The 26,833-nt window shown below is 35.2% G+C and overlaps 1 long non-coding RNA gene across 3 annotated transcripts; it reads right to left on the minus strand.

Annotated features, from left to right (window-relative positions):
• Positions 1–200: 200 nt before the first annotated feature.
• On the minus strand, positions 201–24,105 carry LOC141503441 (uncharacterized). Of its 3 annotated transcripts, none has more exons than XR_012472846.1 (6): positions 23,236–24,105; positions 16,845–17,677; positions 13,427–13,476; positions 12,123–12,190; positions 11,036–11,327; positions 201–2,573 (listed from the first exon to the last, which is right to left on the minus strand). It is a non-coding gene; the product is annotated as an uncharacterized LOC141503441 (long non-coding RNA). The 3 variants fall into 3 exon arrangements; XR_012472847.1 differs by lacking the exon at positions 201–2,573 and adding an exon at positions 2,956–4,663; XR_012472845.1 differs by lacking the exon at positions 201–2,573 and having other exon boundaries at positions 2,956–11,327; positions 23,236–24,104.
• Positions 24,106–26,833: the final 2,728 nt, after the last annotated feature.

The following is a 26,833-nucleotide window of genomic DNA, read 5'->3' on the forward strand; positions in this document are numbered from 1 at the left end:
ATTTGTATAGATGGATGGCAATCGTGTCAATTGTGTCAACAAAAAAATATATGTAAATACTTTTAATTTATATATTTATTTATATTTTTATATATTATTTATTTAACATATATTTAATATATAATTTTATATTTTATTCTTATAAATAATAATTTAATTTAATTTATATATTTAAGAAATACTAATTTAATACATCACATTCTTAGGCTGCATGGTAGATGATAGAAAAAACTAAATCCCTTTCCAGAGCTAACATGGCCACAATTCTTCCTTTTATCCATAATGACTTCATATACATAGTCATGAATTATCTGAAGTTCTTAATTCTCAGAAGCTCTCTAGATTTCTTCTGTGACATTATTTATTTATTTGTGTATTTGAAGCCACTGAATCATAAGTTGAAGAAACATTCCCTTTCTTTTTTCTTTAGGCCATTAACCTCAAATACTAGTAGCTCTTCATATGGTATCCAAATGCAGATAGATAGAAGACTTCATGTTATAATAAGGCTCCTAGAAATAAAATTTATTATTTCACACCTTAAGAGATTTTATTAATGCTGTTAACCAAAGAACTATAACTGAAAAGTAGAAGACTTAAGTTGAAGTTGAATTATCAAAGATGGCTCATCCACTAATTGGTTTTTGTTTCAGTAATGTCAAACAAATTGAAAATCATGCCTTTAATTTCCAAGGCTATCTATGCATCCTATGTAATATGTAGGGTTCTCAAATGCATCCCTAAAGATATGGAAACAAAGTGTTAAATTCACTGCTTTTAGAATGCCACTTTGACTGTATCTGAAATATTTTGTTATGTAATTCTTCCAGCATATATATCAGGGGAAGACACCAAATAGAACTACAGCTCACAGAAGTCAGGAGAAGAAGATTCAGGAACAACATAATTGTACTGAAAAGGCACACAAAGCTAAAGATTTCTCCAGAGGAAACTCACATATTAATACTTTTCCTTCTCTGTACACTAAGAACTAAACTTATGTAGAGGCTAAGGAGCATAGCAATAAATATTCCTCTTCCTTCTAGCCCTTAGCTTTGTCCTGGTGCCTTTTCTCTTCTAGGAGGTATAGGAAAGCACCTTGTTATTGTTTGTTTGTTGAGTTCAGGGCAGCTAGGTGGCACAGTGGATAGAGCACCGGCCCTGGAGTCAGGAGTACCTGAATTCAAATCCAGCTCAGAACTTAATAATTGCTGAACTGTATGACCTTGGGCAAGTCACTTAGCCCCATTGCCTTAAATAAATTTTAAAAAAGTTTTTTAAAAAAGAGTTCAGAAACTAGTAACAGCAGGCAGTAGCTATTTATTCCTCCTTGGCCAGACCTTAATCCCTGAAATGTAAGTTACAGATATTTTCAGATGTGTCATTGTGTTGTCGTTTTTTTAAGTGATTGTTTTTCTTGGTCATAAGTGAAATTTCAATCTAGGTATGTGAGAAGAATGTGAAATGATTGTTATGGATGGAATATTGTTTAAGAAAAAAATCTCTTCTCTAGAATGATATTGAATAATGAGATCAGCTAAATATTTTTATTCTCTTGTTTATAGGTAAATAATTATCATGATCCTAACAGATAAATCTCAGATCATTGCTAGGCATGGCCTACATGAGACATTTCACACTTAAAAAATGAAAAGAATCTCAAATCAATAAAATCAATCTCACATTTTAAATTATTTAAGCTATTTAAGTCACATCCAACTAGAGAAACATTTCAGGATATACTTAAAATAATGTAATTATGAAATGATATTTGTAAGAGATAATTATTTGTGCAAAATTCATCCTATGAACTTACCTTGGGGAGCAACTCATCAATGGGTTCTGCATGCAGACTGTATCTATGTTGCTTCTAATACAGGGGTTTGAAGGGTTATATAGTATATGAGTAGGGAAAATATTCTTGTTTATAGGAACCAAAGTCCTATATAAGTACACAACTTCCTTTATAAAGCCGATATGGTAGAAAATTTTTCCTTTGACTATAATGGTACTGTCCTTGCCAGTTGAGAGAAAGCCAAAGTATTCTGATAAGATTATTAAATGAAACTAAATGTAATTATAGGGAATATAAAAAAACTAACCAAAGAAGTAGAGCCAAGAGAGTGACAGTGACCTAGTTAAACTCTTCCCAACATTCAACTACAAATAACTTTAAAATAAATCTTTTTCAAATTTTGGAGCAGAAGAGGAAACAAAAAGGTGGATTGAGATATTTTTCTGGCCTAAGAAAACTTAAGAGTTAGGCAGGAGAAGTCAGTTACAAGTCTGTTCAGAATCCATACACCTAGTGGCTTCAGATGCAGCAGTAGCTTTGGGAGCTCTTAATCCAGAAATGATGACAGGAGATGAACAATTATTCAGAAGAGATTACAGGAGGATACTTCACTAGCATTGGATATGACCAGTCCTGATTGGAAATACTTAATTCTAAGGTGCAGGTCCAGGGCAGAGAAGAATGTTGATGGTTAGTCAAAAGACAGCAGAGGCCCTGGTGACAGTACCAAAGTAGAGAATGCTAGCAAATGCAACTGCAAGAGTTCAGGAACCCTTTCCTGTAAAAAATGAAATAAACAACAACAAAAAAAATAGAATGAAGAAAAGAAGAGCAGTGTCCACACCTCACCCTGGATCACAGGAAGTCCCCAAAACTTGCAGACCCCCAGATATAGATTTGAAAACAATAGCACAAACTTCTAGTGCCAAGATGGCAGAGGAAGGAACTCTACAGGAGCATTATGATATGAAAAGGATGAATTGAAAGTAAGAAAACCATTTAACTAATAAATAAAATTAAAAGTTAATTTTATGAACAAAATCAATTAAAGGTGTTAAATTATTAGATAATTTGATTTAAAAAAGGAAAGAAGGAAATCAAATTACCAGTAGTAAAAATGAAAGAAAAAGGAAACAAGAGATTAAAACAATTATTGGGAGCTATTTTGCTCAATTATATGCATATAAACCTGACAATCTAAAGGAAATAAATGATTAAAAATATAGATTGCTTAGATTGATGAAAAAAAGGAAATAGAGTAAATAAATACATCTTAGAGAAAGAAATTGAATATAATATCCTCCCCTAAGGAAAAAAAAAATCCAGGCCAGATGGATTCACAAGTAAATTCTGCCAATCATTGAAAGAATAATTATTTTCAATACTATATAAACTGTTTGGAAAAATAGACAAAGGAGTCCTAGCAAATTCCTTTCATGACACAAATATGGTATTATATTTAAATGAGGAAGAGTAAAAAAAGAAAAAGATAATTATAGACCGAATTACCTAATGAATATTGTTGTAAAAATTTTACATAAAATACTAAGGAGATGCAACAATACAAGACAAGAATCACACGCAATGAACAGATGAGATTTATACTAGGAATGCAGGTCTAGTACAATATTACGAAAACTATCAGTATAATTGACCTTATGAATAATAAAATATACAGAAATCATATGATTATCTTAATATGCAGAAAACTCCTTTGACAAAATATAATACCCATTCCTATTTAAAACAATAGAGAGCATAGGAATAAATGTTTATTTGCCTTAAAATAATAAATCATATTTAACAAAAATATCAGTAAACTTTATATGTAATAGGGTTAAGCTAGAAACCTCAATAAAATCAGGGATGTTTGAAGTATTCACAATATCACTACTTTTATTCAGTATTGTACTAGAAATGCTATGTATAGCAATAAAAGATGAAAAAGAAATTGAAAGAATTAGAACAGGCAATGAAAAAGAAAAATTATCATTCTTTGTAGATGATTTGATGGCATTATTAAATCATTCTAGAAAATCAACAACAAAAAGACTACTTGAAATAGTTAACAACTAAACAAAGTTGCAGCATTAAAATAAATCCATATCTTTAGCATTTCTGGCTGTTACCAACAAAGCTGAGCAGCAAAAAATAGAAAGAGAAATTCGACTTAAAATACTTGAGTCTACTTGTTAATACAAACATGATACAATTACAAAATTACAAATTTTACAATTTGTAAATTATAAAACCCTTCTCACAAATTCAGATCTAAATAATTCTAAAATATATTAATTTTTCATGGATAGACCAAGCCAATATAATAGAGATAACAATTCTATCTAAATTAATTTCCTTATTCAGTGCCAAACTGCCAAAAATTATTTATAAAAGTAAAAAACAAATCAATAAAAGTCACCTGGAAGAACAAAAGGTCAAGAATATCAAAGGAATTAAAGAACAAAAATGTGAAGGAAGGTGGTTTAGCCATATCAGATCTCAAACTGTAGTATAAATAAGTAATTATCACCACAGAGTGGTGGATCAGTGAAGTAGATTAAGTATGCATTGCAGCAGATGATCATAGTAAACTCAAAGATCCAAGCATTTGGGAAAAAACTCAATTTTTAAAAATTACTTAGAAACTAAAAAAACAGTATGGCAGAAACTGAGTATAGATTAATATTTCACACTATGTGCCAAGATAAAATTAAAATGGATACACAGGGGTGGCTAGGTGGCGCAGTGGATAGAGCACTGGCCCTGGAGTCAGGAGTTCCTGAGTTCAAATCTGGCATCAGACACTTAGTAATTATCTAGCTGTGTGGCCTTGGGCAAGCCACTTAACCCCATTGCCTTGAGAAAAACCTAAAACAAAATAAGATGATAAGATAAGATAAAATGGATACACCATTTACACATAAAGGACAAAAAAAAGCACATTAGGAGAGCAGGGAACAGTACCTGTCTGATCTATAGAGAATTAGGACCAAACAAAATGTGGAGAACATTACAAAACATACAATGGGAAATTTTGCACAAAAAAGCAACACGACTAAAGTTAGAAGGAAAGCAGAAACTGAGGGAAAAATTGAACAATTATGTCTACTAAATGCTATGTTTCTCTATTATATAGAGAAATAAATACAAGTCAAAGAATATGAACAGAAAATTTTCAAACAAAGAGATAAAAGATATCTATAGTTATATAAAATGCTCTAAATCACCATGGATTAAAGAAATAAAAATTAAAATAACCCTCAGGTATTATCTCAGGTATCAACTTATCTGAATATGATGAAAGTAGAAATGATAAAACTGAGACATTAATGGCTTAATTTTGGAGTTGTCCACTGATTCAATAATTCTACAGAGCAATTTAGACCCATGCTCAAAGAAGTAACAAAGACCCTTTGATCTAGCATTACCTCTATTAAATGTGTGTGTGTGTGTGTGTGTGTGTGTGTGTGTGTGTGTGTGTGTGTGTGTGTGTATTAGAGAGAGAGAGAGAGAGAGAACCTATATGCACCAAAATATTTATAGCAGCTCTCTTTGTGATGACCAGTTAGGAATTGAGGGGATATCTATCATCTGATGAATGACTCAAATATAGTAAAAGACTATTATTGTGCTATCACAAGAAGAATGGTTTTTTAAAAAAATCTGTAAAGTCTTCCATGAACTAATACAAAGTCAGTTCAGTAGAACCAGGAGAACATTGAACACAGTAGGAGCAATAATGTACAATGAAGAACTGTGAATGACTTAACTATTCTCAACAATGCATCCAAGACAATCCTAAAGGACTTATAATGAAAAATACTCTCTACTTCCAGAGAAAGATCTGTTGTTATTGGAATACGTACTAATGCATATTGTTTTTATTTTTTTGATTCATGTCTTCTCACACAAAATAACTAATATGGAAATATTTTACATGATTGTACATTTATAACCTGTATCATAATACCATCTCTGGGAAGGTCTTGGAATTCAAAACTTTTTTAACAAGTTTTTTTACATTTGATTGGGGAAAAAAGAAAAATTTTTAAAAGGAAAATAGCAGCACACAAAAAAACTAATGCTTGGGGGACAGTGCCTCCCCACTCCAAGGTGAGCAGAATCCACCCTGACATGAAATTAAAAATCACGAAATAGTTTCAAAATTGAGCAAAAACAAAAAAAGAGTTTAACTTTAAAAACTATTACAGTGGCAGGGAAGATATAAGTACAGTAGAAGATAAGGATGTGAAAATAGCTACCAGTTCCTTGCTGTCATGGGGAGGGTTAAGGGAATGGAGAGAGGTAGAAAAATGTGGAACTCAAAATCTTTCAAAAAGATGAATGTAGGGGGCAGCTAGGTGGCACAGTAGATAGAGAGAACATGGGCCTTGGAGTCAGGAGGACCTAAGTTCAAATCCGACTTCATATACTTAATAATTACCTAGCTGTGTGACCTTGGGCATGTTGCTTAACTCCATTGCCTTGTGAAAACCAAATAACAATAACAATAACAGCAACAACAACAACAGTAATAACAATAATACTAAAGGTCGGTGGTAGAGGGACAATTGTGAAAAAAATGAAAGTAATGCAAGAAAATTATGAAAAGAGAATAACTTGATTTAAAAATGGCTCAAAAATTCATTGAAGAAAAATTCCTTTAAGGAACAGAATTGGCATAGAAAAGATAGGGACTCGCTGAACTCTTCGAAATTTCTATCCAAATACCTCTAAATTAATACCTCAAAATAAATTCTATAGCATTAGAACTCACAAAAGAATAGAGAGTGAAACAGTTTTCTAACCCAACAACTTAGAAAATCAGTAGGAAAGGTCTGTTACACCAGGGTGATACTGCAATAGACCATAGAGGCAACTGAATCAGCTGTGGCAGTGTCTTAGTTCATCCTGCAGTTCTTAGTCCATAGATTGTAATGAGATGGGACACCTGGTTAGAAGATTACAGGAGTTCCTTTGCTGGCTCTCATTAGCATTGTCCCTTTGTGGATCCAGGTTGTAGCCTGCAACTTAGGATGAGGAAGAGCACTTAGCACAGCAGAATTTATGGCAATGGGATAAGAGACCCAGGTCACAGTTCCAGGGTGGAAAGACCACTTGTGGTTGCTCACAGTCCAGAACACAAACCAGGAGAGATAAGATTTAATCAAATCTTAGATCATACTGCCCTGGAAGAACTGAAAACCTGCAGCTACCCAGATCTAGCTTCAAAGACAATTTCAACAAAAAACCCTAAATCTTGAGACAGTGTCCCCTCCCTACCAGCAGTATAACACCCAGTTTTAATATGAAATTAAAAGCCAAGAAATAGGTTAGAAAAATGAACAAAAAGAAAAAAGAGTTTGACCATAAAAAGTTACTTGTGGTGACAAGGAAAATTAAAAATAGAAGGAAAAAAGTCAAAACTCATACATTCAAAATCTCAAAGAAAAAATGTGATTTGGTCTAAATTTCAAAAAAAGAATTCCTGGAAGAGTTCAAAAAGGATTTTAAAAATCAATATGTGGCAGAGTTAAAACTGGGAAAGAAATGAGAGAGATGAAAGAAAATCATGAAAAAAGAATCAAAAGCTTGGAAAAATTGGGAAAAAATGAAAAAAAATAGCATCTTAAAACCCAGAATAAACTCATTGCTAAAAGAGGCACATTTCCTTGAAGAGAGCTCCTTAAAAAGCAGAATTGACCACATGGAAAAAATATACAAAAATATACAAAAAATACAAAAATTCACCAAAGAAAAGAATTGCTTAAAAAAAAAATAGAACTGGACAAATGCAAAAGGAGGAACAAAAGCTCACTGAAGAAAATAATTCCTTAAAAATTAGAATTAGGTGCTATGGTGGAGGGGAGGAACCAAGAGGGAGGACAGAAGTCAGGAACTTACTTAACTCTTCCTTCAAAAAAAAATAAAGCCTCTAAATGGATTCTGGAGTGACAGAACAAACAAAAAGTCAGAGTGGACCACTTTTCCAGGTGAATATATCTTGGAAGCACTTCAGGAAAGGTCTGTTTCATTTGAGTGTAAGAGGAGCATGATCTACATTCCACAGGTGGGAATGGAGGAAGTCAATAGGAGGCTATCAGTCACAGTGCAAAACAGCAACTGAAGTTCTTGGTCCTGGCTCAGCAGGCCAATGACACAGCAGGATACCTGTGAAACCTTTAACCCCAGTGCAGAAGGCAAATTGACAGTCCCAGAATTCCTGTACAGGTGGCATGACTATGTTGAACAACAAAATGCAGTGGGGAAGACACCAACACTTAAAGCCCCAGAGCAGAAAGACTGAGCAGGCCCTTTTCCCCTTGCATAAGAAGACTGTGCCCTCTGTCATCTAGGAGCATAGCAACATTAAAAACTATGAACTAGGTTAAAAATGAGCAAAAAACAGAAAAAAGCCCTGACCATACAAATGTGGCACAATGCCACCTGATCAGAGTCATCTGAGAATAAGACATTAGGAAAAGGTCTATATTTGAAGCCCCAGAGGGAAATACAAGTTTGATCTCAAGTCCAAAAAGTCCTCTTGGAAGAGCTCAAAAAAAGGATTTTTAAAAATCAAATAGAAAAATGGGGAAAAGAAATGAGAAGTATGCAAGTTAGCACATGGAAAAGGAAGCACAAAAACTGACTGAAGAAAACAACCCTTGGCAATTGGAAAAAGATAACATGTCTTAAATATAGAATTGGGCAAATGGAAAAAAGAAAATTACTCCTTTAAAAGCACAATTGGTCAAGTGGAAAAAGAAAATAAATTCTTTTAAAAAAAGAGGGCAAATGGAAAAAGAAAATATCTCCATAAAAATATGCAAAAGCTAACTGAAGAAAATAATTCCCTGAAAATTAGAATTGGGTAAGTGGAAGCTAATGATTTTATGAAACATCAAGAATCAAGAGTACCTGGGTTCAAATCCGGTCTCAGACACTTAATAATTATAGCTGTGTGGCCTTGGGCAAGCCACTTAACCCTGTTTGCCTTGCAAAAAAAAAACCCTAAAAAAAAAAGAATCAATCAGTTGAGCAAAATTTTGAAAAATGGAAAAAAATAGAAAAAAATCTCATTGGAAAAAAACTTATTTAGAAAATAGATCCAAGAGAGATGATTTAAGAATAATAAAGCCGTGATCAAAAAAGAGCCTAGACATCATCTTTCAAGAAAATGTTAAGAAAACCTGCCCTGATAACCTAGAATCAAAGGATAAAATAGTAATTCAAAGAATCCACCAATCACCTCCTGAAAGGGATCCCAAAATAAAATCTCCAAGGAGTGTTGTAGTCAAATTCCAGAATTATCAAGTCAAGGAGAAAATACTGCAGGCAGTTGACCAACATCTTTTCCATCATAATAAAAATTTTGCATTTTATGAACTTGAAACCTTCTCAAGTTAACATTTTTCAAATTACACAGAAGATCAGACTCATAGTCATCCAATTTAAGAGATAATAAAAAGTTCAATTGCTTTCATACCAAACACCTCATAGTCATGTGACCTAAAAATGTACGTCTTTGCTTTCTCCTTACAGAATAATAAATTAATTTACCTTTCTTTTTATAGTATATAAATTTCCCTAATACCAAATCTCAAATATTAGGTATCCCTGATAGGGTAAACTATATACTCAAGAGAGGATACAAGAATGGAAGAATTTTTAAGACACCAGCTTGAGAAAAATCTTATCTACTATTTGTCTCTGCATAATTGCAGATGCCTTTCCTTATAAAAGTTCCTGCCCCATTCCCCACCCAGACTAAGCCCCTATATGAGAAAATTACCTTCTTCCCAAGAGAGACTTTCAGCTAAATATCCTGAACTAAATGCTATCCTTACCTCCCCCTAAATATATTCCTTCATTCTTAACAAGAATAGTTTAATAATCCCTCCTAGTTATCAAACTGTTTGCCAAATTTCATTAGTATTAATCTTATTAAGCAATTACAGATTGACTAAAACAAACTTCTTTTCACTATATCCTGTATTTCTGGTGTTCATTATTTCCCAGATAATTTATTACTAGAGAATTAATTTTGCTTTAATTAAGTTCAAGTTTGGATTCCATAATCCCAGAAAGATTACATAATTTAACTTTTTGTTGTATAATTTTTCAGACTTACTCAGATCTTCCTCACATACCCAAGACAATACCTCTTTCTCCCAAATATGCCTTTCTTAGGATTCAGAGAAAAGCCCAAACTTTTCAGTTTCCATTCCCTTTTTTCTCAAGTTCCTAAAAATTCATTTTACAAAATTTCCATTTATATTATTATTATACGTTATTGCTTAACCATATTTCAGAGTTATGGACTGACTTTAGTACATACTGTTCTCTGACCTGATCCCATAACTTATTAAACCTGTATCTTCACAACTACAGCACCACATCTTTCTCTTAATTTGTCACAATTAAAATAATCCCCTTAAAAGATAAAAACATCCACCCATAAATGTTTCTTTTTAACCTCATAGACTACTCACAACCTAGCCACTGAACATCTTCAAAGTACTTTATCAAATTTTTATAGAAGGATTTCACTCTTCGCCCCCCCCCCCCATTTTCCCAGACAAAAGGTAGTTTTAACTTTGAAAAGCTGTGACTCACAAGCACACCAGAATAGAGAGCTGTCCAGGCCAAAAAGCAGCCTGCCCCAGGTGGGGGGAGACCCACTAAACTCCAGCAATCCAATCCCAGATCAGAATCTGAGAGGGAGACAGAGAGGAGGATAGAAGGGAAAAGACTTCCCTCCACATCCAACTCCACAAGGCTCAGAGCTTCAAATTTAAAAAAAAAAATCACTCCCCATGAGATGGGTGGAGTCTCACTTGTTTTCCTCAGGTTCACAGAGTTTAAAGCTTAAACCAATTTACCTTAAAAAAGATTGAAAAGACCAGGGGGACAGAAAATCCTCCATTCCCAGGATCCTGAAAAACTAGGAAGCTAAAATTGGTAAAGGAAAGCAGAAATTTTGATTTTACCTGAAGCATACATTTACACAACCCATCTCATTCATCCCTTTAAAAATTCTTCACTGCATCCTCCTATCTTCTGAATTTTTTTATCCTTTTTCCAAGTGTAACTAGCACTATCCCCAGATTCCAGGCCTCCTCCCATTGGGATTACTTGAAGGAAAACCAAAATCCCTTTCCTTTTCCCTGATTGGCCCTCCCCCATCCTGTGTTCTAAGTCACTCACATATTCAGTCCCTAATCCCTGTAGGATTCTTACCCATTCAAGATAGTACTTTCCAGTCTTCTTTTCCTATCTTGAATTATTAACCATCCAGGTAGTACTAGTCAGCTCTCCATTCTTATCATGGATTTTGTTTACAAAAATTACTTTGTTTTATTTTTCTTCCCTTTTTCTTTTTGTTCATTCATGAATATTACTCAATGTGGTCCTAGGATGTTTGTACAGTCTCCAAGCAAGGAAACCCACTGGCAGCATACAGAGTCTGGTTGTGACTCCCTGTCTTTGTTGGTGATCTTTCCTGACTCAGGATCCCAGATCCAGCTCACATCTGTAAGAAACAAACATCTTACCAAGAACTTATAACTTCCATTAGTGAGGCAGAGTGGATTCTTTATTGAAACCTTCTTAAGAACAGGTGTCCCAAACAGAAAGGGTCACCCCTGTGTGAAGAAATCATGGCCTATTATTATCTCTTGTCTAGAACTGCAAGTCTCTTCCAGGTCCCCAACTGACTGGTTATTGCAGAGATCAAAGGCCTATCTGAAGTACCCAATCCTCTCCCCATGTGGGTTCAAATACCTTATCGAATTTCCCCTTCCCCACAACTTGGTAGCCTAGTTCCTTGAAACAAATAACATAGATGTCACAGATTCTGACACTTATACTGGTGCCAGTTCATTCATTCTAATTCAATGGTCCCTTGCTTTCCTGAGGTAAGTCTATCAATTTCCTGTCTATAAAGAGGGATTCCTTTTGTTCCCAGTAAGATTCAAACCTAACTTGATTTATGTCCAGCAGGACCACATTCTTCTAATTCTACCATCTTAGCTTTCTTTCCTCATCCTCCCCAAATGTTTCTCTATAAGAAGATATAAACTGTTTTTCTCAGTTTCCCATAACTAATGTAGAAATGAAAACTAGTCACTTATCACAATCCAGGTCTTACTATCTGCCCTACTTAGCTTGCAGTCCTTCATTACTATCATCTTATCTTCTTATGTAACATAAGGATCTCAGGGTCTTTCCATATACTCAGTAGCTAAATCTTTTCTTATGTATTAGATTCTCACAAGTGGTAGGAAAATTCCCAGGGCTAAAATGAAGATGCAAATGAAGATTTGACCTGCATTTTGGAAGTTTGAATGGTGGTTGAACATTCAGCATCCTGGAAGTTGCAATTTTCCAAGAGTCCTAGAAGATAAACATGTAGACATAACATTTCAAACACTGAATTTGAGCTATTTGTCGTAATGCTTTAAAAGTGAATAACGTATTTTACAGAAGTTACAAGGTGGAGAGGAATCTCATATTTCAGACATTTTGACTGAGAATTAAAATGAATTTAATATGGCTCAATTCTTTATTCTGAATGGTCCTTTAAAATGCTTCACAGAGGGGTGGGGGATGAGGTTGACTCAATGGATAGAGCACCAGCTCTGGAATCAGGAGGAACTGAGTTCAAATGTGACCTCAGACACTTAATAATTGCCTAGCTGTGTGACCTTGGGCAAGTTATTCCTAAACCCCATTTCCTTAAATAAAATTTGAAACGTCTCACAAAGCTGCCAGAAAATTTTCTAAAAGTATCACAGTTGAGATCATCAGGAGGCTAAGCACTAATGATTAAGCATTGAATCATAAGTGTGATACTTTGTTGTATGTCTGTTGTGGCTCCAGGAAAAGATGTTATAATTGATTTTTAAATAGAAAACCTGAGACTAAATCCCACTTCAAACATCAAAAGCAGTTGCTAGCAAATAACTTAAATTTAGAAACGTATCCATTTCTTAGTGCCTGTTAGTTGATGCAACTATAATCCTATGAGGCTAGAAGACTTTCAGCCTGAATATAATTAGAATTCAATGTAAATCTTGGAAAGTTGCCCTATTGTACTGCATAAACCTAACAAAGAGGGAGCAGAAAATAACTCTCTATTATTCCCTGCAGATAATAATACAAATGCAAAATATATAATAATAATACATAATGCATCAGCTTCTTATCAATGAGAAAATTTCAAATTCAATGTCTTTGGGTTTTGTGTAGTGTCCCCCATTCCTATCCACACATTACAAAATTCATGAAAGATACACGGAAGAGGTAGTTACATTGAATTGTTGCTAACAACTAATGATAATGGCAATAATTACAGACTGATTTAAATTAATGTTTCCTGAATAAATTATAAGCAATTTAAAGAGTTTAATTTCTACCAGAAGAGAATAGTCTAGATTAGTCTAGATGCCATGGAAGGATGGGAAGGTTGTGTTAGAGTTCTCACCCATCATAGAATCAACACCACCTTCATTTTATACATTAGAAAGTATCCCTTTAGATTTCATGAGTAGAGTTCGAATCCAGCCTCAAACATTTGACACTTAATAGCTGTGTGACCTTGGGCAAGTCACTTAACCCTGATTGACTCACATCATCTTCAGTCATCCTCACTCATGGCTGGCCACTGGACCCAGATGGCTCTGGAGGAGAAAGTGAGACTGGTGATTTAAAACAGCAACCCCCTCACTCCAATCCAATTTACATGTTTGTCAGGGCATCACCTCCCTGATGTCGTGGTCTACTTCGAAAATGAAGGACAAACATTATGAGTGTCCAAACTTTCAGCTCTTCTGAGGTATGTCACCCAACAAAAACTTGTCAAGGGCTACATATAGAATTTAATATTCATTTTTGACTACATAATAACCTATAGTACCAAGGAGTATGAATGAATTGACTTTGAGGCTCACATTTGGCCTGCAGGCCAAACAGGATATACTTGTCTTTTCATCAGGATTATATATATTTTTTTTCTTTCTCACCTTTTTTGTACTCTTTAAAAAAGTTATCTGTGAAAACCATAAATTGCAAACTGTTTGTAATGGCATCGTTACCCCTATTTACTTGCTGTGGTTGGTATTCACCAAAAATATGAGTGATATGTGGATTTTATTTTCTGAATTTTAAGGACAAATTGACTAAAGACAAATATTTACTTAAATTTGTAGAGTTTTTATATGGTAATGACCAGGGTTTAATATATAAGACATTTTTGCTCATGGTAAATCTGGTCTGACAGGGATCTTAAAGACCAGCTAGTCTTTTATTCATTTTATAGATAAGGAAAAGAGGTTCCAAAGAGTTTCAGCAACTTGCTCAGGATCACAGAGGGATTATGTATCAAAGGTCAGTTTAAGCCCAGTTCCTCAAACTCTAAATTTCCACTATATCATGCTGTTTCCATTTATCAAAAGATTTTGACTTATGTTCCTTTTTGCCTAAAGGAATGAAGTCATTAATTAGTCACTTAAGGAACATATGCTGAAAACATGGGCTGTCAGAAACAAATATATGGTATTATAGCTTGAGGAACTTAAAATGATGTAGCAGAAAACGTATTACATCAGAGTTGGGACAAATTTTACCATCTAAAGGAAACTGATAAAACAGTGATTAGGGAGAGACCATGAGAAAGGTTCTTAAACTTTATAAAATTTAAAAATATTAAAAATAGTGGCGGAGGCGGGGAGAGAATGGAGCCAAGATGGTGGCGTGAGGGCAGCATTTCCCGGAAACTCATTTCGAAAAACTCCAAAAGCTGTCAAATTATGACTCTAGCCAAAATTTAGAGGGGCAAAACCCACAGAAAAAAATGAGTGATACAACTTCCCAGTCCAAGAAAACTTAGAAAGGGTTATTTCCCCAGGACTGGGGGATGGAAAAAAGCCCTGACTACAACACAGCACAGCCCAGGGATCACCAGAAACAGCTTGAAGGGGCAGTGAGAGAACTCTGTCGCACCAGAGTGAGTGCGGAGTGAGAAGTGATGGCCTCAGAGCAGTCCTGTGGTGAGAACTTACAGTGGGAATCAGGGAAGCCAATCTACATCTCCAGAACACACCCCACAGACAGTAAGGGGGTTGAGGGAGACTGTAGAAATCTCTCTGCTGTCCCTGGGGTAGGACTCTGCTGTTTGCCCACACTCAGGTTGCATTTTGGACTTCTATACTATGATACAGATCCAGGGCAGAGGTGAGCGCCTGAGGTCATCTACATATCAAAGCACAGGCAAGAGAGCATAAGACCTTGGAAGAATAAAGGTCCCAGTGGGGTGTCTCAACCCCCCCCCCAAAGCCTTGGAAGTGCAGTAATGAGAAAATGAGCAAACAAAAGAAAAAGAAGAATCTGACCATAAAAAATTACTTTGGTCCCATGGAAGATTCAGAAGACGACAAAGTGGAAGCTTCTGTATCCAAAGCCTCTAAAGAGAAATAGAAAATGGGCTCAGGCTATAGATGAGCTCAAAAAAAAAGACTTTGAAAAGCAATTAAGGGAGGTGGAGGAAAAACTGGGAGGAGAAATGAGAGAAAAATCATGAAAATCAAATCAGCAGCTTGGTGAAAGAAATAAAAAAAAATACTGAAAAAAATACTATGTTAAAAACAAGTTTAGGAAAAATCAACACAAAAGGCAAATGAGGAGAAGAATGTCTTAAAAGGCAGAATTGGCCAGCTGGAAAAGGAGATAAAAAACCTCTCTAAAGAAAATAATTCCTTCAAATGAAGAATGGAACTAAAGGAAGCTGATGACTTTGTGAGAACTCAGGAAGAAATAAAACTATTCCAAAAAGCCCCACAAATTAGAAGAAAATGTGAAATATCTCATTGGAAAAAACAAATGACCTTGAAAACAGATTCAGAAGAGATTATTTAAAAATTACTTGGCTACCTGAAAGTCAAGACCAAGTTAAGAGCCTAGATTTCATTTTTCAAGAAATAATACTGAGGGTGGCTAGGTGGCACAGTGGATAGAGCACTGGCCCTGGAGTCAGGAATACCTGAGTTCAAATCCGGCATCAGACACTTAGTAATTACCTAGATGTATGGCCTTGGGCAAGCCACTTAAGCCCATTTGCCTTGCAAAAAAAACCTAAATTAAAAAAAAAGAAATAATACAGCAAAATTACCCTGAGATTATAGAAGCAGAGGGTAAAATAAAAATTGAGTGAATTCACCAATCACCTCCTGAAAGAGATCCCAAAAGAAAAACTTCCAGGAATATTACAGCCAAATTCCAAAACTTCCAACTCAAAGAGAAAATACTAAAAGCTGCCAGAAATAAACAATTCAACTACCATGGCTCTATAGTCAGGATTACACAGGATCTGGCATTAGGACTACATTAAAGTTTATATTAAGGGCTTGTAGGGTTTGGAATATGATATTCTGCAAGGCAAGGGATCTTAGTTTACAACTGAGAATCAACTACCCAGCAAAACTGAACATCCTCTTTCAGGGGAAAAGATGGACTTTCAATGAAAGGGGACTTTCAAAATTTCCTATTGAAACAACCAGAGCTGAACAGAAAATTTGATCTCCAGGTACAGGACTCAGGTGAACCATAGAGGGTGTGAGTGAGAAAGACTAACTAGGAGGACCTTAATGATGCTGAACTGTTTCTATTCCTGCATGGAAAGAAGAAACTGAACTCATGAATTTTCCCATGTGAGCAGTTGGAAGGAGCATATATAGACAAGGCACAGGAAGGAGCTGAATATAATAGTAGGAAAGTACTGGGAGGAAGAGAAAGGAGAGGAAGAAGGGGCTAAGATATTTCACATAAGAGTAAAGAAAAAGCTTTTTTTTTTAGGAAAAAATACATCTTTATTTCCTTTGTAATCATATGGATATTATCTCCCATGATGTGAGAGTTCAACTAATCAATGCCCAGTCACCCTATGTACCTCTTTTCTATGATCTCATATAAGTTTGATATATTATAAGATGGGATCATCTAATTCATCCTCATTGTCATGTATGAATAGTCAATAACCTTTGTTAAATCATACATTTAAATGACTATATGATTTTGCATAATTCCTTTCTTTCCTTATGTTGAATCCTGTGAACACTTCTCTGTCTCTTCTTCTTCTTCTTCTTCTTCTTCTTCTTCTTCTTCTTCTTCTTCTTCTGGTTTTTGCAAGGCAATGGGGTGGATGTTAAATGACTTGCCCACGGGGCGGCTAGGTGGTGTATTGGATAAAGCACTGGCCCTGGAATCAGGAGTACCTGGGTTCAAATCTGGTCTCAGACACTTAATAATTACCTAGCTGTGTGGCCTTGGGCAAGCCACTTAACCCCGTTTGCCTTACAAAAAAAACTAAAAAAAAATGACTTGCCCAAGGTCACACAACTAGGTAATTATTAAGTGCCTGAAGCTGAATTTGAACTCAGGTCCTCCTGACTTCAGGGCCCGTGCTCTATCCACTGCACCACCTAACTGCCCCCTCTGTCACTTTTCATTACTTTTTGTTTTATCTTCAACTTTGATTCTTTAAGAATTGGAGTGTTTTAAGACTTGTAGCCATATACTACTGTTGGAAGATATTGTTATTTTAAAAATGGGCCTTTGTCTCAGGGAAATACTTGAAGTCTCTGAAAAAAACTTTGCAGTTTCTCAAAGGCAACATGGCCCTTTCCCCTCATCTTGTTCAATTTTGTGCCTGTTGATTGTTCAATTGTATTGTGTTTGGGGGCAGCTAGGTGGCTCTGTGTGTAGAGCACGGACCCTGGAGTCAGGAAGACCTGAGTTCAAATCCAGTCTCAAACAATGAATAATTACCTAGCTGTGTGGCCTAGAACAAGCCACTTAACCCCATTGCCTTGCAAAAAAAAGAAAACCCTAAAAAAAAAGAAGGTATACAATGATTTGTAGAATTTATAGGGCCTTATAAATTCAGAAGATATATATATATATCAGATACTGTTATGCTAGGCAAATCACTTAACTTTTATGCAAAATAACTCAATGATCTAAAAGTTCCGTTCCATTTTTCCTTTAGGTTACCCTTCACACAGTAATTCTATGACTCTGACTTAGTCCTGGGTTTCCTCTATGACAGTTATGACTCTCTTTAATGAATATATCTCTTCTTGTTTCATGCTTTATTTTATATAAAGAGAGGATTATAAAAATATTTCTTATTATTATATAATTCAGATATATTTTGATATATCCATGAGAGACACTTGTTGAGTTTTAAGATGAATTTTTTCTCTACAAAATAAAATATATATTTTATAGTGAATAGTTAAAACAGTAGATTTAAAATTTATTTTATATTGTGTAATGAATGAAAATGTGTTCTATTGTGCAATAATGTTTTGAAAAGCTTTCTCATTGTCTTTTAATGCCCTTATCTGTTAAGGTCTGAGAAAAGTCCCCAATTATGGAACAGAGGCACTCGACACGATGGAGATGCAATAGAAAGGGTTTATTAAACTAGCTCAAGCTAGGGTTCCATCCTAGGACAGGGCTAAGATCCTGGAACCCTGAGTAAAGTGAGGAGAGACCTTATATATGGTTCAGTAGGGAATTTCCAAGCATCTGCTGGCTGTCTTGAGATAGTGTAGCATGTTATCATTGAATGCAGGTCCTTGGGGAGGTTCCCCCGTTGCATGGTCGGATAGATGACCAGGCAGAAACTTAGGAGCAGAATTTAGGCAAAAATTCATAGGTTTTGGAATTCAGGGTCTTACATTCCCTCCTCTTCTTGTTCAATACAGGAGCACTCATGCTCTTCAAAGGGATGCAGAGAACCCCTAGGGAGACCGTTGTAAGACTGCCTGAGTACCATTAGTTGGATAGTGTTAAACCTGTTCCTAAAGAAAGCAAGCAATTGGTTTAATATGGAGGGCCCAAAGGTAAGGAGGAGTAAAAGCAGAATCAGGGGGCCAATCAGGGTAGAGATCAATGTGGTGAGCCACGGGGATTGGTTGAACCATGGGATGAACTGGCCCAGTGTCTCTGCTCTCTTCTCTCCTGACCTGGAGACCTCAGACGTTCTTCTGCCTCTTCTGAATCTGTTCCAAAAAGTCCTCTCCAGCTCAGATAACTAGTTGAAACTTTGTCTTCTGGTAAAGAATCTGCTTAACATTTTACTTAGATCAAAACACATGTTTTCTTCACAAGACAATGAGATTTGGGGGCTTATTGCAATTTACATTTTGCCTTATTGCTATATTGATGCACATACTTAATTTTAGCACAATAAACCTTTACTATATTAGCGAACTCCCAATGAGAATTGTCATACTGTCTTAAGCCTGTAACATACATTCAACAATCATCTTAGTTCAGAATACCCAGCATATGGTTTAAAAATATAACAATCTTAGCCTTTGCTCTTATTACAATAATGTCTCAAACATCCTTAATCAAAAATGAAATTTTTCAAAATATTCTCAAATATACCATTGTTTTTCCTTTTCCTGATATAATTATCTGACTCACATTCCTTTCCTTAGGCTAGACCTTACAACTATAATTATCCTAAGGATTTCCCATTCTTCTTCTTACCTAAATATCCCTTCTAATAATGAACGAAACTTAATTCCTATCGTAACATGTAGCTGTTAGCAGGTGTTAGAGCCACACACCTAACCTATCTTCTGACTATTAGATCCAGCTCACCTAAAATTTCTTTTTCTAGTTTGCTTAGAAATTAACCATAAAGATCCAGGACATTAAAGGAAAATTTCTTTATAGATATAAGTATTGAATGTCAGTGTCCAGGCAGAGGTCACGTGGGTAAGTCAAATGTCTTAAGCCAGATTTATTCTTCCAGGTGAGATATTAGCCAAATGTCATTTTGGAGAAATCAAGTCAAAGGGGTCCAACCTCAGCTTTACTGAGAAGTTGCCCCTTTGGCTGCCCATCCCAATCTTGGCTTCCTTGGCTGCAAGAACATGACATTTACCCAGTGGCATTTCCTTTTTGTTGACCATCCTGGTATCTGACATGAGAGAAAATCAATTAAAAGTTCCATGATCTAAAATGGTTGTTTTACCTAGTTAGAACTTCCAGTGAATACAATTCACTAAATTCCAATTATAATCTCAATGGAGTCCCAATTAATGAAACCCCCTACCTAAAGCTTGGATTATCCTTCCTGGGTCTTTGCCTAACATCTGGTATTCTAACTATGACTGGCCCTATAGGCTTGTCTCCTACCTCTTACATTCAGACATCCCTTTGTCTGAAATCATGCAAGGCAATTGGGGTTAAGTGACCTGCCCAAGGTTGCACAGCTAGACAATCACCAAGTATCTGAGGCCTGACCTGAACCCAGGTCTCCTGACTCCAGGGCCAGTGCTCTAACCACTGTGCAACCTAGCCACCTCTAACATGCAAATTACTTTTCAGAATTCTTTAAAACCATTAAAACATCTTAGGTAGCTTTAAATTCAAACATGCATTATTAATTTCTGTGAGTAACAGAGTAACACAAATTACTAGATTGTACAAAGTAATTCCTCCATTATCACATTATTCACGAACCCACAGATCTATCCCTGAAAATGTCATACTTTTTCATATTTTCTTTATTGCTCTTCAAAGCAATTCCACATTAATTCACATTAATCCCAGGCTTTAACAATTTTAAAAAACATTTTCACAAGAGATAGCTAAATATTGCAAATATTATCTCTTTGCAGTTACAAAAAAAATCACACAACTGATAAAAACATCTTATTCATCAATAAGTTACCTTACAATCGGGCCCACAATTGTAATTTGTTCAGAGCCCCCCATCAGCAGTCTGCAATTACCAAGAGAGAAGTCCACATTCTTGACTTCTTTAAACATACATTGTTAATATACATTAAACATTAAGATTCTTAAACATCTCATTTCCCTTAGAACAAAAGCAAAATGAACATCCCATGTTCTTTACATTTTTGTCTCTACCCAAATTTTCAGAATCCAATCTCATCCATATGATACATTTAAAACCCCAATGTCATTACAATTCAACTAACTTTCCAACAGCTTAGTTTGATAAAAACTTTAGAGTACCTTATACAGAGAATCCAGCACTCACATTCCAAAAGCTCTATCCAAAATAAAAACACTGTTAGCATTATTAAACTCAACATTAAAACTAATTAGAGCTTTTTCCCCAAAAAGACATCAGTAAACTTCCCTGATAACCTAGGTGTTTCTCTTCTTAGTAACCCAATACCAGTTTTCTTAACCCAAAGGTGTTACAATATAGAGTTTTAAAATCCCAAACTCCTTGCAAAAGTTACAATAGTGTTAAAACAGTTTAATCCAAAACTAATTTAACAATCTAGTTATTTAATTCCTCCCATTCTGTACAAATTTTGTCAGAATATTACAACACTAGTCTTCTTCTTTTAGAACCCTCAGAATGCTTTCCAAAACTCTAGTTCACAAACTTTAGAAACAATGAGAGTCATCACTCAGGCCACATGGCCAGCAGATAGTCATTCAACATGATTTCCTCTCAATAAAGGAGTCTCTTAACCCCTGGATCTTAGATAAAAAATTTTTTTCCCCCAATCACACATCCCACCTGTGGAGGGTTCTTTCCCTCTAAGGCGTAAGTAGATAAGGATTTTTTGAGTTCCCCACCATCCTACTGCTTCCCTCTTCCCCCTTTTTTTTATTCAGCGAAGGAATCTTCCAAGAGGGGAGTAGACTGCTTCAGGGGGAAGGGGAGCCAGGTCTAGGAATGTTCATTACCTTCCCTGCTATTGCATTCCCCGTTTTGATCTAGCAAAGGAATCTTCCAAGGGGGAACAGAAGGGACTTGGTGATGGGTGGGGGGATGGGGTGTGGAAATTCAGGGGCTGAGGGTTCTAAATTTAACAATACAGTAATATGTATAATTCCCTCTTTAACAGATAATAAACTACACTGATCTCACATATCAATATTCCCTTTCATAAACATGAGGTGAAAAAACAAAGCCTTTCACAAATTTTCTGGGCCAAAAGGACCTTGAGAACTATAACCCATTGGCAAGGTATTCTCTAGTTGTTTTGGGTTTTTTTTTCATAACAAAATCTTTACAAATGTGATAGGTGAAACTTCAATTCATTTGTTATTACAAAACAATTTTAAAATCTCAAAAGTGTAGTTTAAATTGTTCTTATACAAAGCTTACTAATTGTACACAGCATATTTCAATTGCATGTATGTTCTCTTTATTCCCTAAATCTTTAAAATACAAAGAATTTTTAAGACTAATTGTTGCTAAAAAATCCCTTCTTATGACTACGAGATTTTTTTCATGTTTCTCTTAAATTCCAAAAGTTACATTCAAATTAGTTTTAAATCATTTTCTTTCCAAAAGCCTAAAAAGTTTGCAAATTCTTCTTATCTTCATCAGTGCAATTCTAACTTCTCAATACTCTCCCTTTATAAGAACTTTCTATCTTCACTGACCAACATTTCTTAATATTAGAACATTCTATGTTCTGGGAATGAGAGATTCCCCACAAATTGAGATATCAAAGTGATATGTACTAATTCTTTACCTTTACTGTTTATCATTACTCACTCACTCCAGATTCTTCCCAAATACATGATCTACATTCCAATCCGTGTAAAATATTAACTTCCTCTTGTTTAGTTATTCTAAAGCTAACTCACAAGTCTGTCCTGACTCCTATGACTCTGGAGGGGCCATAAGACATCAGAATCCAAACTCAAACACATTCTTTACACACCCCTTAATTCAATTTACAGGTATCTTTAGATTAGCACATTATAGGATCAATAATAACATTAATAAAATTAACATTTACCTAGCAATCGTTTTCATATCAAACTTTTCACTTTATGGGGCTTATTACTTTTCTTATCAATTCATTGCCAAACATTGCAAAAAGTACCAATTTAATGCAATTTTGAATCACCCCAATCTCAGATAAACACATATCTCCCTATAGATTTACAGTTCTATACTTTCTTCTTTTCTCATAATGATTTGTACACCTTTTTCCAAAGTTCCCAAAATCCATCTTTGGTGTACAAAGTCAACCCTGCTCAGACCTTCTGTCTATATACTTTTACCACTTTCCTTACTTAATAAATGGTACAAAAGAAACCCCAGTCTCTAAGTCTGGATTTCCTTTCCCAGTACTTTCAGAATCTCTTACTCAAACTACACAACTCCCATTTTCCACCATTCCTTTTCATTAGCTTCCCCTGACCTCAAGTCACACCATTCCGAACTAGAGTCACATAGTTCATACTACAGCTATGATTCCACTCTTCACAAGGCACCTTCCATTCCAAGGTTTTAATATGTAACATTTCTTGAATACAACTGCTAAAATTCTGGAGAAGGCAGTCATTCAAAAATCCCCTAGCCCAAATAGAACATTCCCTGCCCCCCCTTCTTCAAATAGAGTAAACTGACTACTTACTTTACTAATTCTTCCTGAAGTAGCTCTCTCTCCTGTAAGGGGGAGGGAGGGGGAAACACTATGGCAGCACAGAATCAAGGAGGACAGTCCCTTGACCTCCTTAAAGTGGTCTAGGAGCAGGCTCAGAGGAGTGGTCTGGGTCCCTCCTATTCCAGCTGGAACTTAGATTGAATGATTAAGAGGATAAGCAAAGCAGAAGCAAAGCAAAAGAAGCAAAGGTGATAGATAACCAGTCAGCATCCATCCCTTCCAGCGGAACTAAGTGTTGCTAGCCAGGTCCTAAAAGAAAATCAGGTTAACCTTGTTTCCATATCTCATTCCCATATGTCAGTCATTCCTGACCTGCAGAAGGGTTCCCTTATCTCATTTCCAAATGTCAGTCCTTCCAGCACTGACTTCCCAAAGGATTGGGGAATGTCTTCCTAGCAGTGCGTCCACCTGGGTCCTTTGCCAGCTTAGTCCAAATACAGAGCCACAGACTTGGTTACTTTAGATACCCCTCCAAGTACGTCTTGTGGCCTCTGCTGGGGATCCTGGGAGAGCCCCCAAATGTTAAGATCCGAGAAAAGTCCCCAATTAGGGAACAGAGGCACTCAACACGATGGAGATGCAATAGCAAGGGTTTATTAAACTAGCTCAAGCTAGGGTTCCGTCCTAGGACAGGGCTAGGATCCTGGAACCCCGAGTAAAGTGAGGAGAGACATTATATATGGTTCAGTAGGGAATTTCCAAGCATCTGCTGGTTGTCTTGAGATAGTGTGGCATGTTATCATTGAATGCAGGTCCTTGGGGAGGTTCCCCCGTTGCATGGTCGGATAGATGACCAGGCAGAAACTTAGGAGCAGAATTTAGGCAAAAGTTCATAGGTTTCGGAACTCAGGGTCTTACATATCAAGGATACCATTGGAACAGATAAAACTAAATCTCATCAAATCTTTACTGACTGAGACAGATATTTTTGATGTTAACTTGTTCAAATTTAGATTTTGTTGGCAATAAAGTCCAATACTCAACACCTTTTGAATACACTTTTTTCATCATACATCTTGACAATCAATTCAAAATATGTTCAAAATTGTATTCACTCCAGCATGAACCTCACATAAAGTATATCCTTGGTTTAATCTATCAACTTTTCTATTTTTATTTTCAAAATAATAGATTTTAAATCTTCATAATTTAAACATTAATTGAATTAGTATGAAGATGTCATTTTTGCTCAAAGGATGTAAAAGCAAAATCACTTGGATTCCTATATGATAACCTAGTACTGATTATTAGCATTTAACAATATATGCATTATAAGGGGTAGGTTCCATTGCATTTTTTTCTTGGAAAATTTGAGTCAAATTTACCCCTGACTAAAATTTCAGACCAGTTTCTAGAATTTTGAGGAAGTAAAAAATAGGAAAAGAAGACATACACTTAAAACTATGTTTAACTTTCTGCCATGAATAATTGAGATCTGGAATCAGCCTTCTGACAGATAAAGAGACTCCAGAGGAAGTCCCAAGATATCTTGAGCTATTGTTTCACTCTGTCTCTTTGTGGGTTCTATCACTTTAGAGTCTGTTTAGAGGCTTCATTTAAAGTTGTTTCAGAGGGAAACTGGAAAAATCTTTGGGAGCTTCTCTCCACCATCTTGCTTCTACCCAGGAAGTCGTTTTTAAGTCTTTCAGAGTATAATGCTGCTTCTGTGTTTTGTAAATTGATCTTTGAATTCAATTCACTTTTATCCTCCTTAAATTTTCCCAGGTTTTTTTGAAGCTCCTTTTCTTCATTTCTTATTACACAATAATATTGCATTGTATTCACATATGATAATTAATTCAGTCCTTCCCCATTTGGTGAAAAACAACTTTGGGTTTCGGTTTTTTGTAGCTACAAAAAGAACTATGAAAAATATTTTTCCACACATGGGTCCTTTTTCTTTTTATTTGATCTCTTTAGTCTAGTAGTGGTCTTGCTGAATCAAAAGGTATTTATATTTATATAATTTAACTCTCCTTGCAATGAACTGTTTTACATTAGATATTCTCAGGAGTAGGAATATTATATTTAGGATGAGGTTGTAGTTATTATGAATAATTAGACCAAAATGATCTCTTTCTTCCCATATGCATCCTTGACACAATGATTCAAGTGATTTTCCTAAGACACAATTCTGATTATGTAACTCTTATTTTTCAATAAACTTCAATAGCTGGCTATTATCTCTATGATGAAATACAATCTTTTCTGTTTGGCAATTAAATTGCTCCCCATCATGCCATCATCTTACTATTTCCAGTTTATTTTATATTAGTTAATCCTTCATGGTAAACTGGTCTTTCTGTTCTTTTGCTATGAAGCTTCATCTGTCAGTTCTGAGTCTTTTTTAAAGACTATCTTTTGACTCCAACATCTTGATGTCATATTGATCCTCTTCATTTATGACTTAGAATGTGCTCTCTTTACTTCTGCCATTAAGGAATTCTTACATTCTTTAAGCTCAGCTCAAGAATCACCTTCAACGTGGGTTTTTTTCTTAATCTCCAGTTGCTAATCTTCCCCTCTACTCCTATTTCCTATTCTTACCTCTTTATTTTGTATATGCTTTCATTTGTCCATGTTGTCTCCCTATATAAAAAAGACTTTCATTTTGGTTTGTATATACCCAGTAATGGTCATATGATCAGCACTTAATAAATGTTTGTTGATTAGCTGTTGATTTATTGATTGGAACCTGAGGGTTTTTCAATGGATATTAGGAGAGGATGCCTCTCTAATTCCTGATTTGAAGAAGACAATGTTTATTTGAATGTATAGTTTCTGGCACTTAAAATGTTAGCAAATTACATTATAGTCATACCTAGTGGGTTTTTTTCACAATTCTATGTTTCTTTTAAGCTGAGTAAACAATGCTTATTTGTTTTAGAAATAAACAAAACATATATACAATAATTATATTTAATTGACAAAAAAAATCCCTTGAGGTAGTGGAAGAAGTCATCAAAAGGGGTATGGTTAAATAAATCAAAGATTAATATTATGACAATATAATATAATATCAGGCAAATAAGTATAAAGAATATAAGAATGAGGGAAAGGCCTTTATGAAATAAAGTAGCACAGAAAATGAAGAATCAGAAGAAAGAATTTTGGGTCAATCATATGAGGAAAAAGTAAATGAAACTTTCTTCTGGGAATTGGGAAGGACTAAATAGATATAACAACTATTTTTTATTCAAATCAATTAAATGTAAAAAGTTACTACAATTCTACTGATTTTTATTGATGTTTCAGGTTGAGTTTCTCAAACATTAAGGTAATGAAATATTCCACTAATATGTGGGAAATTCTCAAGGGATAGCAAAATAAGTGAGAAGAATTAGTAAAAATTCTCTAAAATACTATAATGATACTAACTGAAATTTGTAGAGCAAAATTTGCAAAATGATTTTCATATATCATTCCATTCCTTTCTGAATGTTGACTGAGTAGTTGATTATTTTTGAGAAAGTTGAAATTTTGGAAAGTTGAGAGTCCTTGAGAGTTGCTTGAGATACTGATTTACAGAGGCTTTCATATCCATCCTCTGTCAGAGCTGGACTTAAGC

Source organism: Macrotis lagotis, chromosome X (genome assembly GCF_037893015.1).
Source record: "Macrotis lagotis isolate mMagLag1 chromosome X, bilby.v1.9.chrom.fasta, whole genome shotgun sequence".
Classification (NCBI taxonomy): Eukaryota; Metazoa; Chordata; class Mammalia; order Peramelemorphia; family Peramelidae; genus Macrotis; species Macrotis lagotis.